The sequence below is a fragment of the Schistocerca cancellata genome, chromosome 5, assembly GCF_023864275.1.
Source record: "Schistocerca cancellata isolate TAMUIC-IGC-003103 chromosome 5, iqSchCanc2.1, whole genome shotgun sequence".
In the NCBI taxonomy this organism is placed as follows: Eukaryota; Metazoa; Arthropoda; class Insecta; order Orthoptera; family Acrididae; genus Schistocerca; species Schistocerca cancellata.
The window spans coordinates 415,697,984-415,701,638 of record NC_064630.1 but is presented as its reverse complement, the minus strand read 5'-3'; the positions used below and the strand labels follow the sequence as shown (position 1 = coordinate 415,701,638).

At 48.0% G+C, this 3,655-nt stretch overlaps 1 pseudogene; it reads right to left on the bottom strand.

Moving 5' to 3' along the window:
* Positions 1-267: 267 nt before the first annotated feature.
* Positions 268-385, bottom strand: LOC126189107 (5S ribosomal RNA; annotated as a pseudogene).
* Between the last annotated feature and the right edge of the window lie 3,270 nt (positions 386-3,655).

Sequence of the window (3,655 nt, the reverse complement as noted above, 5' to 3'; positions counted from 1 at the left end):
GTTTTGGTAAAAGAATATTCAGTATTTAACATAAAGATAAATGACATAGAAGGCTTAGGAAGTAAAGCACTCCGTCTTCAGGCCACGAGTGGCCTACCGGGACCATCCGACCGCCGTGTCATCCTCAGTGGAGGAAGCAGATAGGAGGGGCGTGGGGTCAGCACACCACTCTCCCAGTCGTTATGATGGTATTCTTGACCGAAGCCGCTACTATTCGGTCGAGTAGCTCCTCAGTTGGCATCACAAGGCTGAGTGCACCCCGAAAAATGGCAACAGCGCATGGCGGCCTGGATGGTCACCCATCCAAGTGCCGACCACGCCCGACAGCGCTTAACTGCGGTGATCTCACGGGAACCGGTGGATCCACTGCGGCAAGGCCGTTGCCTTAGGGAGTAAAAACACTAGAAAAATACACTGTTTGTTCTGAACTTGTATTACGACATAATCTACATGCCATAAATTTGCTTCCATGAGTTAAAGATTAACCAATGCGCAGATATGGCGCAATGGCCTGACAGTCTTCGAGATGGTACAGGAGCTCCCTGTAGGAATATGCGCTCAGTTCAGAGTGCAAGTCACACTCTTCTAAAAATTACGTATACAAGCAGAAAGTTATTGCATTTCTGTGATGCAGGGATAGCGCTGGTACTCGTGGGAAACTGATGTTCTAACCTGTTTAGTATCTTGGACATAGCGACCTGCTGATCGCGAAACCATCTACTCGAAGAGAATATGTTATTTAAATCACATTTTCACATTGAATTTCCTACTCCTAATGCGTGGAGGCCACTGTGGATACTGGGTAACCTTTCTTAGTGTCCGGCGCTCTTCACCCTACGGATGCCGGGTTGGGATTGATATGGACTTCCATCAGCGTCTCTGAGAACGAGACATACTTTTTTACAGGTAGTACTAGATGGTGTAGCCACTCACAAAGCTACTGCCAGCCACGCTCCCTCCTACCCCTCCCCACCCCCCTTCTCGACCCCTCCCGGCTCCCGCAGCATGTGTTCCCTCGTGTCAGTGCCCTTTGTGGCGGTTGAGGTAACCATTGGAGGATGGAGAGGACTGTTTGCGAGTCATGTAGCGGAAGCATCAATAGGTTTCTGTTATTTGTCCCATTTATGTGTCGCTTTGTTGGATATTGCCTGGCTGGCTGTTATCACCCTCTGTAGTTATACTTACGTACTGTGAGTGAGGGGGTACACAGCAATGTCACAAACAATAAGAAAAATTAAATGTTAAAAAATACCATAAAATGAAGCAATCTAGGCCAAAAACAATGTCGGCCACTGTGGCCGAGCGGTTCTAGGGGCTTCAGTCCGGAACCGCGCTGCTGCTATGGTCGCAGGTTCGAATCCTGCCTCGGGCACCGATGTGTGTGATGCCCTTGGGTTACTTACGTTTAAGTAGTTCCAAGGCAACGGGACTGATGACCTCAGATGTTAAGTCCCACAGTGCATAGAATGAACTGAACCAAAAACGAGATGTCAGGAAAGTAAGTTTTATGTCTATGTCGGTGATTGCAGTGCACTTTCTCCACGCAAGCGTACACCATCATTACTCCACCACGCAAACATTGGGGTTGCACTCGTCTGGTGTGAGACGTTCCCGAAGGGGGGGGGGGGAGGGAGGTAGGAGGGGGCAGGTGTCCACTGGGAGCCGAACCGCACAATAACCCTGGTTTCGGTGTGGGGCGGCGGTTGGGCGAATGGACTGCTGTAGTCTGTTGCGGGGTTGTGAACCAATGAGGGCTACGGCGGGGACGCAGCCCCTCTGTCGTTTCTAACTCCCCAGTTCGATACAATACAATACAAAATTTTATGTGTTGTACATGGTACTGTAGGACATATGTGAAGCAATATGACATGCATGCATGTCCGAAGAGAGAGGTACTGAGTAGAATTGGGGAGAAGAGGATTTTGTGGCACAACTAGACTAGAAGAAGGTATCGGTTCTGAGGCATGTCACGTATGGTTTTCAATGGAATCTTTTAACATTCTTCCCGGAAAACAGTGACAAATTCAGGCAATGGTGACGGACATGGATGGCGAACACGTACCCTGCTCTCCAAAATAGACTTCAAACGCTCAATAATATCGATATCTGATGACTGTGGTGGCTAGGGGAGATACAACAGCTCATCCTCATACTCAGAAAACCAATCCTGGACGATGTGACCTATGTGAACAGTCTTCTTGGAATACAGCATGACAATTTGGGAACAAACATTGTACCATGGGATGGACCTCATCATGCAAAATGGGAACACAGTCTTTGGCAATAAGGCGACCCTGCACAGTACCCATGAGGCCCATGGAGTAGCACGACGTGGCTGGCCGAATCATCACCGAATAGCCGCCGTGTTTCACCCTTAAGGCGTGAAATTGGCCAGAAGTGGAAACATTGTGAAGGATACTCATTCGACGAAATGAATTTCTTCCGTTGCCTCATAGTCCAGGTTTAATGACATCGGCACCTCGTTTTCCTTTTACGGACCTTTGCTTAACTGATGAGTGGTTTTGGGATTCAAGGTAGCACTGCCATTCCGCGTTTGTGGGGCTTCGTGTTGTTTTGATGCTGACGGGGTTCGCGTGCGTAACATTCCGTTCTGCAGTGACATTTTCAGATGTCGTACTCTTATTTTTCATCACAATCCTCTTCAATGACTGTCTGTCCTGATTACTCAACACATACTTTCGTCCGAGTTGTGACCTAATGGATAATGTTTTTCCGATTTCCTTAACGCGGTATAAATTTTCGATCGGTGCCTCTAGATACATCAAACAGTTCGGCTACTTTGGTTATGGAAGCACTCACCGTTCGAGCACCAACAATTTACCACGGTTCGAATTCACTTAGCTCCGACCTAACGCACTCACTACTACCCAGACCCTGTTCCGACCACGACTTACACTTGCAGCGTACGGACATTCCACACGTGCCGTTGGGGGTCAAACACAACAGCGCAACCCTTCAGGCTTCACTGGATTCTGCGTTTATATTTCAAGCTTGCATTTCTCCCGGTGTTCCCATATTTTTGTCCAACCGGTGTGTAGCAAGTCGTACAGCTAGGATGTGGATGAATTATAATTTAGTAAAGAATCTCATGAGTCACAACTCATGACTGAGGTAACGTACCAAGGATCTGCAGGGACGATATACAGTGTGAAGAGGGTATATCTCTCCATCCAGTCATCACTGATTTAACCTACACTGAAGAGCCAAAGAAACTGGTACTCATGGCTAACATTATGTAGGGCCCCCGTGAGCATGCAGGACTCGACAATGTCTTAAGTAGTGCTGGAGGGAACTGACACCATTAATCCAGCAGGGTGTCCATAAATCCGTAAGAGTACGAGGGAGTGGAAACCTCTTCTGAACAGGACGTTGCGAGGCATCCCAGACATGCTCAGTAACGTTCATGTCTAGGGGGGAGGAGGTTCTGGTGGCTAGCAGAAATGTTTAAACTGAGAAGTGTGTTGCTGGAGACACTCTGTAGAAATTCTGGACGTGTGAGGTGTCGCATTGTCCTGTTGGAATTGCCCAAATCCGTCGGAATGCAAAATGGACATGAATGAATGGATGTATGCAGGTGATCAGACAGGATGCTTACATCCCATATCACTCCAACTGCACACGCCTCACACCATTA